At 42.6% G+C, this 15,008-nt stretch overlaps 1 protein-coding gene across 2 annotated transcripts in view; it reads left to right on the top strand.

The window, feature by feature from the left end:
- esama (endothelial cell adhesion molecule a) overlaps positions 1-15,008 on the top strand; it is a 72,314-nt gene that overhangs the window by 37,828 nt on the left and 19,478 nt on the right. The window contains exon 1 of one of the 2 annotated variants that reach the window (XM_090192526.1): positions 3,231-3,393. The exons of the other annotated variant lie outside the window; for it this stretch is intronic. The gene's annotated coding sequence lies outside the window, so the exon portion shown is untranslated. Of the gene's footprint in view, positions 1-3,230; positions 3,394-15,008 lie in introns of those variants that run through there. 2 annotated transcript variants of the gene reach the window in all.

Genomic DNA, 15,008 nt, shown 5'->3' with positions numbered 1-15,008 from the left:
CTGTATCTACTACTACAACTGTATCTACTACAGTAAGCCTCTGTAACTGCAAGTGCTCGATTCATACTAATTACCCAGACTCTGTGTGGAGATGGATGATGATGATGATAACCCCTCGCAGCCACAAGGAGCTGAAATGTAATGTTACTTCCCTCCCCACACTTTTTCATCCACACTGGCTGATATTCAATCTCGTCAGTTATGACGCAATATTATAATCCGATCCATCTAGGAATGTGAGTGGATTAAAGAACTTCGAGCACAGATGAGTAACCAATATGAATTCAATGACTTTTTGACAGCATCCCTTTTGATTGAAACAAAACTTTCTATATATGCCGTACTTGCCCATGGAAGAAATGGTCAGAAAACCACAAAACATTCAGGAGACGGAGGTGTTCAAAGTTGACACATTTTTTTTAATACCCAACCATACCATGAGACATCCATTTCTTCATCACTGAAAAAGATAAGTGGTTGAGTTTGATATCATTTCAAAACTGACACTTTTAAAAATGTTTTTTACATTTCTTGAGAAAGAAAATGTTTATGTATAAAAATGATAATACCTTTTAACTTCAATTATCTAAACACATCAACTCAACTCAACATTTTCGCAAATGTTGTAGCTTAGACCCTATTTTACATCATCTGAGTTGTTTGTTGTGCCCACCATTGGTTGAGACATAGCATGCTCTTGAATACAGGGTGGGTGTGATTTCAATCATAGAAATATAATTCATAGAATTGACCTATCCCTTCAGACCACTGCAATGTAGCTGGTACACCTTTGACATTTAAATTGAATTGACATTTTAACTTCTAATTACTACCACAAAGAAGGCTTCTGGTCCACCCACCGTTGAATGTCAACTTAATGGTATCTGTTCTATATATTTGGATGATTGATAGTATAATTTAAAACATTTCCATTCAAGTCAACATTCTCTTGATATGTGGACATCCAACCATCTTTGTGGAACCATTTGATTGTCGACGTTTTCATTTTAGTACATTTATCAGCCAAAACGTGACACCCACCCTGTATTCAAGAGCATGTTCTGTCTCAACTGATTGCAGTCACAACACAAAAACCTCAGATGTGAAATAAGGTCTAAGCTACAACACATGTGAATATGAAAAAACATTGGCTTTTAAGCGTTTTTAGATAATTGACGATTTAAGGATAAAAACATACCTTTTATTTGAAAACCAGTTTGACAACCCTGTTTGTAAGCTTTTAAATTATTTCATACTCACTGTACATTTCTTTCAGTGTTGAGGATGTGTAGGTCTCATAAGGTGGGGAAAGCAAAATAGGTATTTTTATTTATTTACCTTTTTATATCTTGAATATTCTGGCATTCAAGTCCAAAAAGTCATCCTTGGTCAAAAAGGCTATAGTTTCTCAACGAGAACGTTGTTGGAGAAAAATGTACTGAAATCTCAAGAGGATGTGCAGGCAGTTGAGTATCCATTGACGATCAAGATTGTTCTTAATCTTTCGTCTGGTGAGCCTCTCAACTTTGCCTTATCCTCACCTGTCTTAATTTCTCTCCGATTTACTATCCTCCAATTTTACTATCCTCCATTTATTACATCCAGTTGGGTCATTTTAAAATACATCCAATGCTTACTGTTTTATAAGCTAACAAGGTCGTATTCCATATACACCACATGGTAGAAAATTGACTGAAACAAAGATACTACTCGAACTTATCCAATAAGACACGTTTTCATTTATGTTTTGCTACATCTTGAATAAGACCAAGGTAGCAGTAATGTGAAGAGTGAAAGCTTGTAGTAAATTAGAGGAATGGTGTGTCTGACAGTAGTTTTGTCAGAGAATGCACCCCGCTGGGTGTCTGACACCGGACTCCAGTCTCTGTCTAAGCAGCAGCAAGTAGCAGGACCTCTCAGCTTTCATCATTATCACTGCCAAGCAGCTCACCTTACCCAGCAGCTCGCCTTACCCTGTGTCATAGACCAGCACATGCAGACACGCACACTGGCTTCCGAACCTGTAGTTTCTAAGGCCAGGAGCTCTACCCCCAACATCACCTGTGTGAAGGTACAGCAGCAGTGATGGGGTGGGTGTAGATTTGTCTCAAAGAAGAAAGGCATTAGGCCAGTTAAGACCCTTGTTGAGGTAGGGAGTGAGAGAGGCTACATGAGGGGAGAGATGTGACTTAAAAAAAGGACGGAGGAGAGCTTCTCTACTTAATGACAGCGGGCCGCTGTAGACTCTGATTTCCCCCCCCCCCCCCCCCCCCCTGCACATCCCTCTGCTGGTATATTCCCCCCTTACTGAGGCATCTTAGCAAGGATGGAGGGATGAGAGAGGAGAGCTTCTCTACTTAATGACAGCGGGCCGCTGTAGACTCCGATTTCCCCGTCCCCCCTTGCACATCCCTCTGCTGGTTTATTCCCCCCTTACTGAGGCATCTTAGCAAGGATGGAGGGATGAGAGCGGAGAGGGGAGCTTGTTGCCTAATGACTCAGAGAGAGGAGACACACACACCGCCTCACAAGAGGCAAATGGCATTCATTAGACTGTCAGCTCTGCTAATTATAGTAAACATGCATTAAACACACACACCCTGTAATCATGAATGTAAACACACTGACTCCACTCAGAGAGCGCCTTTGCTTCTCACAGTTCAACCCTTGATGCATTTTTTTTGTCTGTGAAAGCAATGAAAGTTTAGCGTTATCGTTAGTGAATGGGTTGTTTTTAAAGGATTCTCTGTATTAATCCTATACATTCTAAGACCCTTTATTGTTTCTGGAGGGAACTCTGTAATTATGCTATTATTATTACCTATTATGCTACTGTACATTCATGTTCTTTTGCATTACCTACACACCTTTATACCCATGGTGCCTAAGGTATTATTCACCTATGTTTTTACCACTACATCCCTGGTTGTATTGTGTTTGTGTATGAACCCAGGAAGATTACCAGTGATGGGTATGTTAAGAAACTGTACTACTGTGGAATAGACATTCAAATTATATTTGCATGAAGGTACTGATCTTCTGTCACTGTTTCAGCTCATTGGTGCTCAGTGGCAGGTGCTGGTTATCTGCTTCCCCCACCTGGTTATTTGGACACATTGCAGTTTTTATTGAGTAAATATCCACTCAAACAGAACAGGCAGTGGACTGGGGTGATTTCATCCTTAGCGGCTTTGCCAACAACCGGATGCATGCATCCGGTTTTTAGGGATACAGCCATCTTCAACCTAGCTTCCTTTTCCGGTGAAAACTAGATTTGGGAACTCCGCTCAGGTGTTTATTTTATGCCTGCTACATTAGGTTAGGATGATGGTGATCGGGTCCTGCTTGGGTGATTGTGCATCTTACAACAACTAACCCTTCAAGGTGTTCAAGGTATTTTGATCATGTCAGTTATCTGAAAGATGGCTTCTTTTAAAAATGTGTGTGTGTGTGTGTGCAGTTGTGAATGTATGCTTGTAAGCTTGTGTGAATGCATGTTTGTGAGATTAAGGTTAGGGGTTTATTCTAATGAATAATCCAAATAACACCAGAAATTAACCTACTGGTATCCTCATGTGTTCTGATAACACTGGGCAAATAATTTAGAGTAAGGCTAAAATAACAAATTGTTTAAATAATTTGGGAGTGGGAACATGGAACATCAGACAAGACCTATACACACGTCACATTTCATATGACATGGACACTCCACAGACGCACCCTGACAAGCTTACACGTGATAGTTACACACACTAGCAGACGCAAAATGCACGCAATCACAAACACACAGCATGCAGTGATGGACTGGATTGAGAGATGAAGGAAGATTACACACAGCTCTTTAAAATTGGAAATGTCATTTTATTGAAAGACAAGGATATTACATGATTACCCAAAAGAAACAACAAATTACATTGAAGGGCATCTCTTCCATCTGATATAAATGTGATTATTTCAGCACATTATTATTATTATTGTTACTGATCCATACAGGAAATCAGAGCAACATGACTTCATACCATGGCATGGTTTAATACTTGTCTCTGATTAGCTTGAAGGGCATTTTATAGCACGCATTATTTAATGATAATGCCTGAGAAGCTGGTGTTTGGAGGATATACACTGCTCAAAAAAATAAAGGGAACACTGAAATGAACACATCCTATATCTGAATGAATGAAATATTCTTATTAAATACTTTTTTTCTTTACACAGTTGAATGTGCTGACAACAAAATCACACAAATGATCAATGGAAATCAAATGTATTAACCCATGGAGGTCTGGATTTGGAGTCACACTCAAAATTAAAGTGGAAAACCACACTACAGGCTGATCCAACTGATGTAATGTCCTTTAAAACAAGTCAAATTGAGGCTCAGTTGTGTGTGTGGCCTCCACGTGCCTGTATGACCTCCCTACAACGTCTGGGCATGCTCCTGATGAGGTGGCGGATGGTCTCCTGAGGGATCTCCTCCCAGACCTGGACTAAAGCATCCGCCAACTCCTGGACAGTCTGTGGTGCAACGTGGCGTTGGTGGATGGAGCGAGACATTATGTCCCAGATGTGCTCAATTTGATTCAGGTCTGGGGAACGGGCGGGCCAGTCCATTAGCATCAATGCCTTCCTCTTGCAGGAACTGCTGACACACTCCAGCCACATGAGGTCTAGCATTGTCTTGCATTAGGAGGAACCCAGGGCCAACCGCACCAGCATACGGTCTCACAAGGGGTCTGAGGATCTCATCTCTGTACCTAATGGCAGTCAGGCTACCTCTGGTGAGCACATGGAGGGCTGTGCCTCTCCCCAAAGAAATGCCACCCCACACCATGACTGACCCACCGCCAAACCAGTCATGCTGGAGGATGTTGCAGGCAGCAGAACGTTCTCCACGGCGTCTCCAGACTGTCACATCTGTCACGTGCTCAGTGTGAACCTGCTTTCATCTGTGGAGAGCACAGGGCGCAAGTGGCAAATTTGCCAATCTTGGTGTCCTCTGGCAAATGCCAAACGTCCGGCACGGTGTTGGGCTGTAAGCACAACCCCCACCTGTGGATGTCGAGCCCTCATACCACCCTCATGGAGTCTGTTTCTGACCGTTTGAGCAGACACATGCACATTTGTGGCCTGCTGGAGGTCATTTTGCAGGGCTCTGGCAGTGCTTCTCCTGCTCCTCCTTGCACAAAGGCGGAGGTAGCGGTCCTGCTGCTGGGTTGTTGCCCTCTTACGGCCTCCATGTCTCCTGATGTACTGGCCTGTCTCCTGGTAGCGCCTCCATGCTCTGAACACTACGCTGACAGACACAGCAAACCTTCTTTCCACAGCTCGCATTGATGTGCCATCCTGGATGAGCTGCCCTACCTGAGCCACTTGTGTGGGTTGTAGACTCCGTCTCATGCTACCACTAGAGTGAAAGCACCGCCAGCATTCAAAAGTGACTAAAACATCAGCCAGGAAGCATAGGAACTGAGAAGTGGTCTGTGGTCACCACCTGCAGAACCACTCCTTTATTGGGGGTGTCTTGCTAATTGCCTATAATTTCCACCTGTTGTCTATTCCATTTGCACAACAGCATTTGAAATGTATTGTCAATCAGTGTTGCTTCCTAAGTGGACAGTTTGATTTCACAGAAGTGTGATTGACTTGGAGTTACATTGTGTTGTTTAAGTGTTCCCTTTATTTTTTTGAGCAGTGTACAATTGAAGTCGGAAGTTTACTTACACCTTAGCCAAATACATTTAAGCTCAGTTTTTCACAATTCCTGACATTTAATGCTAGTAAAAATTCCCTGTCTTGTGTCAGTTAGGACCTCCACTTTATTATAAGAATGTGAAATGTCAGAATAATAGTAGAGAGAATGATTTATTTCAGGTTTTATTTATTTCATCACATTCCCAGTGGGTCAGGGGTTTACACACACTCAATTAGTATTTGGTAGCATTGCCTTTAAATTGTTCAAGCCTTCTACAAGCTTCCCACAATAAGTAGGGAGACTTTTGGCCCATTCCTACTGACAGAGCTGGTGTAACTGAGTCAGATTTGTCAGCCTCCTTACTCGTAGACGTTTTTTCAGTTCTGCCCACCCATTTTATATTGGATTGAGGTCAGGGCTTTGTGATGACCACTCCAATACCTTCGCTTTGTTGTCCTTAAGCTATTTTGCCACAACTTTGGAAGTATGCTTGGGGTCATTGCATAGACCCATTTGTGAACAAGCTTTAACTTCCTGACTGATGTCTTGAGATGTTTCAATATATCTACATAATTTCCCTGCCTCATGATGCCATCTATTTTGTGAAGTGCACCAGTCCCTCCTGCAGCAAAGCACTCCCACAACATGATGCTGCCACAACCCATGCTTCACAGTTGGGATGGTGTTCTATTGCTTGCAAGCCTCCCCCTTTTTCCTCCAAACATAACAATGGTCATTATGGCCAAACAGTTCTATTTTTGTTTCATCAGACCAGAGAACATTTCTCCAAGAAGTACGATCTTTGTCCCCATGTGCAGTTACAAACAGTAGTCTGGCTTTTTAATGGAGGTTTTGGAGCAGTGGCTTCTTCCTTGCTGAGCGGCCTTTCAGGTTATGTCGATATAGGACTCGCTTTACTGTGGATATAGATACTTTGTACCTATTTCCTCCAGAATCTTCACATGGTCCTTTGCTGTTGTTCTGGGATTGATTTGCACTTTTCACACCAAAGTACGTTCTTCTCTAGGAGACCGAAATTGCTCCCAAGGATGAACCAGACTTGTAGAGGTCTACCATTTTTTTCTGAGGTCTTGGATTTCTTTTGATTTTCCCATGATGTCAAGTAAAGAGGCACTGAGTTTGAAGGTAGGCCTGGAAATATATCCACAGCTACACCTCCAATTGACTTAAATTATGTCAATTGGCCTATCAGAAGCTTCTAAAGCCATGACATAATTTTCTGGAATTTTCCAAGCTGTTTCTAAGGAACAGTCAACTTAGTGTATGTAAACTTCTGACCCACTGGAATTGTGATACAGTGAGATATAAGTTAAATAATCTGTCTGTACAGAAACCTTTGTTTGCAATTACAGAGATCATACATTTCCTGTAGTTCTTGACCAGGTTTGCACACACTGCAGCAGGGATTTTGGCCTACTACTCCATACAGACCTTCTCGAGATCCTTCAGGTTTCGGGGCTGTCGCTGGGCAATACAGACTTTCAGCTCCCTCCAAAGATGTTCTATTGGGTTCAGGTCTGGAGACTGGCTAGGCCACTCCAGGACCTTGAGATGCTTCTTACAGAGCCACTCCTTAGTTGCCCTGGCTGTGTGTTTTGGGTCGTTGTCATGCTGGAAGACCCAGCCACGACCCATCATCAATGCTCTTACTGAGGGAAGGTTGTTGGCCAAGATTTCGCGATACATGGCCCCATCCATCCTCCCCTCAATACGGTGCAGTCGTCCTGTCCCCTTTGCAGAAAAGCATCCCCAAAGAATGATGTTTCCACCTTCATGCTTCACGGTTGGGAGGGTGTTCTTGGGGTTGTACTCATCCTTCTTCCTCCAAACACGGCGAGTGGAGTTTAGACCAAAAAGCTCAATTTTTGTCTCATCAGACCACATTACCTTCTCCCATTCCTCCTCTGGATCATCCAGATGGTCATTGGCAAACTTCAGACGGGCCTGGACATGCGCTGGGTAGAGCAGGGGGACCTTGCGTGCGCTGCAAGGTTTTAATCCATGACGGCTTATTGTGTTACTAATGGTTTTCTTTGAGACTGTGGTCCCAGCTCTCTTCAGGTCATTGACCAGGTCCTGCCTTGTAGTTCTGGGCTGATCCCTCACCTTCCTCATGATCATTGAGATCTTGCATGGAGCCCCAGACCGAGGGGGATTGACCGTCATCTTGAACTTCTTCCATTTTCTAATAATTGCGCCAACAGTTGTTGCCTTCTCACCAAGCTGCTTGCCTATTGTCCTGTAGCCCATCCCAGCCTTGTGCAGGTCTACAATTTATCCCTGATGTCCTTACACAGCTCTCTGGTCTTGGCCATTGTGGAGAGGTTGGAGTCTGTTTGAGTGTGTGGACAGGTGTCTTTTACACAGGTAACGAGTTCAAACAGGTGCAGTTAATACAGGTAATGAGTGGAGAACGGGAGTGCTTCTTAAAGAAAAACTAACAGGTCTGTGAGAGCCGGAATTCTTATGTCATGCAAGAAAATGCAAATTAATTACTTAAAAATCATACAATGGGATTTTCGTTTTAGATTCTGTCTCTCACAGTTGAAGTGTACCTATGATAAAAAATTACAGACCTCTACATGCTTTGTAAGTAGCAAACACTGCCGATTTTGCAGGTTATCAAATACCTGTTCTCCCCACTGTATATGTAAACTCCCTACTTCATCTGTATTGGCACGGGTGTTTGTTAGGCCCGAGACTAAGTCGACACCGGCTTCGAGGCCATTATCACTTTTATACAACGGGTTACCAACATATTCAAATAATGATTTACATATTTTCATTCAAAGTTATCATCCCGACTCCCGACACGGTCATCACTATTTTTTATTTATTTTCATTTAACCAGGCAAGTCGGTTAAGAACAAATTCTTATTTTCAATGATGGCCTAGGAACAGTGGGTTAACTGCCTTGTTCAGGGGCAGAACGGCAGATTTGTACAGCTTGGGGATTCGAACTTGCAACCTTTCGGTTACTTGTCCAATGCTCTAACCACTAGGCTACGTTGCCACCGAGATTGTCTCAATATTCAAATTCAATGTTGCAAATGTCAGAGAGACAGACAGCAAGGTTTATACAAATCTCTGCTGTTGAAAACTAAATGTTAGTCTCAAAGAAATGTGAGAATGTCTAGATGCTTTTTATAGTGAAGATCAAGTTTATAAATTGCCTGGCTGGGCTGATGAGACAGTGGATTGTGCAGTCTGATGGAACTGATTAAATAGACATTTTAACGTCGTAGATTTAGCCGGTGGTAACTTGTGGACTAGACACTGGCTGGAATGCGCTATAACCAATCAGCATTCAGGATTAGACCCACCTGTTGTATAATTCCCTGTAACGCACAGCATGTCAGCACGGTAGAATTCAATGACTTTAATTAGTTCTTACATGTTCAATGTTTAAGCTGCTTTTGAAAGCAAAAGTTGAATTGAAAACCGTTATTGGCATTGTTGAATTCGACTTTCGTAATAGCAAGCTGAAAGTTTGGTTAGCTAAACTAGCGAGTCTGTTTGGTTACCAAGGCAACTACTGTAGCTATCTAGAAACTTGCTAGCTACTTCTGTAGGTGTTGAACACATTTCTACCTGCAAATAAACACATTTCTAGTGGCAAGTGTGATACATTTTAGCCATGGTATGAAAGGGACAATCAACTCAGGGCTGTATGCATTCTCTGGAAAATAATAATCTCTTTAATAATGTAATTCATTATTTTCCATAGAACGCATAGCCCCTTGTTGATTATCCCTTAACATAAAGCAACATAACTTGTATAACCTAAACCAGCTGGAGACTTTGAGTAGGGCTGCAAAATTCCTGGAACTTTCAATAAATTCCCTGGTTTTCCAGAAAACCTGCTTGGAGGATTCCAGACTTTTTGCTTATTCCCTCCTGATTCCACTAATCCTCCAACCCAACCGGGATTTGGGGATTTGGACCCCCAAGGCCATTGCTGTAAATAAGAACGTGTTCTCAGTCAACTTACCTGGTAAAATAACGGATAAAAAAAATATATATAAATAATTTATATATAATAATTTATTGAACGTTCCAGGAATTTTGAGACAGCTAGCCACCTATCCTCTTTAGCGATTAAACATTGTGATTTAACTCTCTGAATTCAGAGAATTGCCAGGAGAGCATAATACAGTATATCCACCACTGCATATAGCTACCACTATTCTCAATGTCTAGTAAACTGCTCTGTAAGAAATCCCTCCACTCGGCTGCCTCCAAAGCTGGAATGTAAGAGGTTAAGATCCTATGCTAGCTATATTGCTTTATGCTATGATGAGGTTTGTGTAATTCCCGAAGCTCAATAGAACATAGAATAATAATGGTAAAGACGATTAGCTGTGGATAAAGAAGGGAATAGAAGTGCCTGAGTGGATAGGGTGGGGAGTGCCCTGAGTGGACCATGAACAAACCTGACTGACCCATTAAGTGACCAAGCTGGCAAACCAGACGGGTAGAGATTCATCCACTTTATTTATTTTTCATTCACAAGTTTTATTTTATTTGACAGTTGATCCTCTTTCAACTGGAGTGCTGTCTGGAGTCCATTTCTACCCCTCTGCTTCAATGACATCATAAGATGTATTTTTTGGGGGGCTCTGTGTGTCAGTCGCTGTGACTTATTGGGACCAAGTAACCATCTAGCACTGTGTTTGTGGTAATGAAGAGCTTGTGGTCATGAAGAGTTATGAAGAAAAGTACCTGCCTGTTTGGATATCTTCCCGTCTTTGGTTGGTAGGAACAATTGTTTATGGTGTTATGTAATTGTGCGCAAAGTGGTTGTGGCAATGAACTTTTGTTGGCAAGACTGATGATTTATCATTGGTTCCAATAGCTCTGGGAGTGAAAGAGTAAGTATTTAGTTTGCAAATTAATTCCCTGTGTTGGCTTACTAAGCATGGTCTCTTTTAATTTTTACAGTATTTGAGAATGAAGTAGGAGGATAATTTCTTGAAGGGTGACAAGTGTTACACTGATTACAAAGTGCATTTTCCCCTTTCTACCAGAAACACTCAACTGTTTTTGATTAAGGCCCCATGCATTTTTCAATCTATTCAACCTGATAGTCACAACCACACTCAGACAGTTTCCATAAACACCCGCACCAGTAGAAATCCACTAGCCTTCGAGCTGAACGATGATGGCCAGAGCTTACTCATGATGTTGCACGACGATTTAAGTCAATACATCATTGTTTTTGTCAAACTATGATATATTTGGGCTTGAAGTGACTAATCTGAACTAACTGCCCACTTTGTGCAAATCCATATGAATGTGGTGTCTTTTCCTATGATATGACATGCACATTATTTTCAGCTTATGTTTTGTTTCAGGGCTGTGTTTCCTCTGAATGTTAGCACCCACCAGCATGGTTTTGTTTATTAATCAAAAACAGCTGCAAAGTTATTCCTCTTTGTGACTGAGTGAGATGAGCCAAACAGCCTTGTTGCCACCTGAGCAATTGAGCAAATTAAAATGGTGGGGGTAAACTTATTTTTGCAGCTCCTTTTTTTTAAAAACATTTTTTACCCCTTTTTCTCCCCAATTTCGTGGTATCCAATTGTTGTAGTAGCTACTATCTTGTCTCATCGCTACAACTCCCGTACGGGCTTGGGAGAGACGAAGGTTGAAAGTCATGCGTCCTCCGATACACAACCCAACCAAGCCGCACTGCTTCTTAACACAGCACGCATCCAACCCGGAAGCCAGCCGCACCAATGCGCCGGAGGAAACACCGTGCACCTGGCCACCTTGGTTAGCGCACACTGCGCCCAGCCCGCCACAGGAGTCGCTGGTGTGCGATGAGACAAGGACACCCCTACCCTAAATTCTTATTTACAATGATGGCCTACCAAAAGGCCTCCTGCGGGGATGAGGGGCTGGGATAAAATTTTGAAAATATAGGATAAACGCACATCACGACGAGAGACCGAAGACGAAAACAGCATGACAGCAACACATGACAACACAGCATGGTAGAAACGCATGACAACAACATGGCAGCAGCACAACATGGTACAAACATTATTGGACACAGACAACAGCACAAGGGCAAGAAAGTTGAGACCACAATACATCATGCAAAGCAGCCACAACTGTCAGTAAGAATGTCCATGATTGAGTCTTTGAATGAAGAGATGGAGAACTGTCCAGTTAGTTTTTTTGCAGCTCGTTCCAGTCACTAGCTGCAGCGAACTGAAATGAGGAGTGATCCATGGATGTGTGTGCTTTGGGGACCTTTAACAGATGTGAATGGCAGAACGGGTGTTGTATGTGGAGGATGAGGGCTGCAGTAGGTCTCAGATAGGAAGTGAGGCCTAAGAGGGTTTTATAAATGAGCATCAACCAGTGGGTCACACACAGTGATGTGTCCTATAAGGAGCATTGGTGGCAAATCTGATGGCCGAATGGTAAAGAACATCTAGCTACTCCAGAGCACCCTTACCTGTCAATCTATAAATTACGTCTCCATAATCTAGCATGGGTAGGATTGTCATCTGAATCAGGGTTAGTTTGGCAGCTGGGGCAAAAGAGGAGCGATTACAGTAGAGGAAACCAAATCTAGATTTATCCTTAGCCTGCAGCTTTGATATGTACTGAGAGAACGACAGTGTACCGTCTAGCCATACTCCTAAGTACTTGTATGAGGTGACTACCTCAAGCTCTAAACCCTCAGAAGTAGTAATCACACCTGTGGAGAGGGGGGCATTCTTCTTTTCAAACCACATGACCTTTGTTTTGGAGGTGTTCAGAACAAGGTTAAGGGCAGAGAAACTTGTTGGACACTAAGAAAGCTTTGTTCTGGAGTGTTTAACACAAAATCCGGAGAGGGGCCAGCTGTGTATAAGACTATCATCTGCATTTAAATGGATGAGAGCTTCCTACTGCCTGAGCTATGTTGATGTAAATTGAGAAGAGCGTGGGGCCTAGGATTTGAGCCTTGGGGTACTCCCTTGGTGACATGGCAGTGGCTGAGGCAGCAGATGTAAGGACTTTATACACTGCACTCTTTGAGAGAGAGAGTTAGCAAACCAGGCCAAAGACCTCTGACACAAATACTCCTTAGCCGGCCCACAAGAATAGAGTGGTCTACCGTATCAAAAGCTTTGGCCAAGTCAATAAAAATAGCAGCACAACATTGCTTAGAATCAAGGGCAATGGTGACATCATTTAGGACCATGCAGTGACACATCCGTAACCTGAGTGGAAACCAGATTGCATACCAGAGAGAATACTATTGACATCAAGAAAACCAATCAGTTGATTGTTGACTAGTTTTTCCAACACTTTTGATATACAAGGCAAAATAGAAATTGGTCTCTAACAGTTAGGATCATCTTGATCAGATAATCCATTGGATAATTTGACAATTTTCACAATTTTTTTAGCTAGTCTGTATTAAGAGTATAATTGTGACATGATAGCATTTTGCAGACCCGCTTCCCCCGTCGCCCCAAGATGAATGATTCTGACCACTAAAGTTTTGCTACACTGCTTTGATTTGTGTAATGTTAGTTAGAAGTGTCTTCAGATAATGAAACGCACCTGTGAAGGAAATTCAAGGAACTTGTAGTTGCATGTAATTTGCAGTGTTAATGATCATGAGCAAAGTCATTGTAGCCGATCTTTTCACTTCCCCTGTGAAAACCATGAGCATAGGCTGACTTGGCATTGCTGTACCTCAGCCTGACAGCAGCCTACCTACCAAAGGATGCACGTGTCCATTTACAGTTGTGGCAAAAAGTTTTGAGAATGTCACAAATATTAATTTCCACAAAGTTTTCTGCTTTAGATATTTTTGTCAGATGTTACTATGGAATACCGAACTATGATTACAATCAGTTCATAAGTGGCAAAGGCTTTTCTTGACAATTACATGAAGTTGATGCAAAGAGTCAGTATTTGCAGTGTTGACCCTTCTTTTTCAAGACCTCTGTAATCCGCCCTGGCATGCTGTCAGTTCACTTCTGGGTCACATGGCAGCCCACCCGCCTCTTGAAGATTGACCAGAAGTTCTCAATGGGATTAAGGACTGGGGAGTTTCCTGGCCATGGACCCAAAATATTGATGTTTTGTTCTCCTAGCCACTTAGTTATCACTTGACTTATGGCAAAGTGCTCCATCATGCTGGAAAAGGCATTGTTCGTCACCAAACTGTTCCTGGATGGTTGGGAGAAGTTGCTCTCGGAGGATGTGTTGGTACCATTATTTATTGCTGTGTTCTTAGGCAAAATTGTGAGTGAGCCCACTCCCTTTGCTGAGAAGCAACCCCACACATGAATGGTCTTAGGATGCTTTACTGTTGGCATGGCACAGGACTGATGGTAGGGCTCACCTTGTCTTCTCTGGACAAGCTTTTTTACGGATGCCCAAACATTCAGAAAGGGGATACATCAAAGAAAATTACTTTACCCCTATCCTTAGCAGTCCAATCCCTGTACCTTTTGCAGAATATCAGTCTGTCCCTGATGTTTTTCCTGGAGAGAAGTGGCTTCTTTGCTGCTCTTCTTGACACCAGGCCATCCTCCAAAAGTCTTCGCCTCACTGTGCGTGCAGATGCACTCACACCTGCCTGCTGCCATTCCTGAGCAAGCTCTGTACTGGTGGTTCCCCGATCCTGCAGCTGAATCAACTTCATGAGACGGTCCTGGCGCTTGCTGGACTTTCTCGGGCGCCCTAAAGCCTTCTTCACAACAATTGAACCGCTCTCCTTGAAGTTCTTGATGATCCGATAAATGGTTGATTTAGGTGCAATCTTACTGGCAGCAATATCCTTACCTGTGAAGCCCTTTATGTGCAAAACAATGATGACGGCAAGTGTCCTTGCAGGTAACCATGTTTGACAGAGGAAGAACAATTATTCCAAGCACCACCCTCCTTTTGAAGCTTCCAGTCTGTTATTCAAACTCAATCAGCATGACAGAGGGATCTCCAGCCTTGTCCTCGTCAACACTCACACCTGTGTTAATGAGAGAATCACTGACATGTCAGCTGGTCCTTTTGTGGCAGGGCTGAAATGCAGAGGATTTTTTTTTTTATTCAGTTCATTTGCATGGCAAATAGGGACTTTGCAATTAATTGCAATTCATCTGATCACTCTTCATAACATTCTGGAGTATATACAAAATGCGATCATACAAACTGAGGCAGAAGACTGTCGTGGAAATGTCCTGTATTACTAAACATTGAGAGAGCAAACCGCACACAACTCAGTTATTTTAAAAAGTCCATCTTTAATTATATTTGTGCTTCACCATAGTCCTGTGACTCTCAG

Source organism: Oncorhynchus mykiss, chromosome 12 (genome assembly GCF_057628025.1).
Source record: "Oncorhynchus mykiss isolate SJ-2025 chromosome 12, ASM5762802v1, whole genome shotgun sequence".
Taxonomy (NCBI): domain Eukaryota; kingdom Metazoa; phylum Chordata; class Actinopteri; order Salmoniformes; family Salmonidae; genus Oncorhynchus; species Oncorhynchus mykiss.
Note: the sequence above shows the minus strand (reverse complement) of the source record. Positions and strands in the feature narration are given on the sequence as shown.